General features: G+C 34.4%; 1 non-coding gene across 1 annotated transcript; it reads left to right on the top strand.

Moving 5' to 3' along the window:
• Window positions 1-228: 228 nt before the first annotated feature.
• On the top strand, window positions 229-302 carry TRNAI-AAU (transfer RNA isoleucine (anticodon AAU)). The gene has a single exon. It is a non-coding gene; the product is annotated as a tRNA-Ile (tRNA).

Genomic DNA, 302 nt, shown 5'->3' with positions numbered 1-302 from the left:
AATATCAAATATTTTAAAACAAAATCAGTTTAAAAACAAAATATTTGGAAGTATTCGTTATAATCTGGAATTTCTTTAAACACTGATGCAAAAAAAGGACATCTTTCTACTTCACATTTCCATCAATCTGTTTAAAAAATAACCAAGAAGACAGGAGCGACATAGGACCATTGGATGATATTCCAAGAATATCAATAAAATAAGTTTAGTAAAGAAAGAAGAAGCAGAGGCCCATTAGCTCAGTTGGTTAGAGCGTCGTGCTAATAACGCGAAGGTCGCAGGTTCGAGACCTGCATGGGCCA

The sequence above is a fragment of the Nicotiana tabacum genome, chromosome 7 (genome assembly GCF_000715075.1).
Source record: "Nicotiana tabacum cultivar K326 chromosome 7, ASM71507v2, whole genome shotgun sequence".
Taxonomy (NCBI): Eukaryota; Viridiplantae; Streptophyta; class Magnoliopsida; order Solanales; family Solanaceae; genus Nicotiana; species Nicotiana tabacum.
This window is presented reverse-complemented; position numbering and strand designations above follow the sequence as displayed.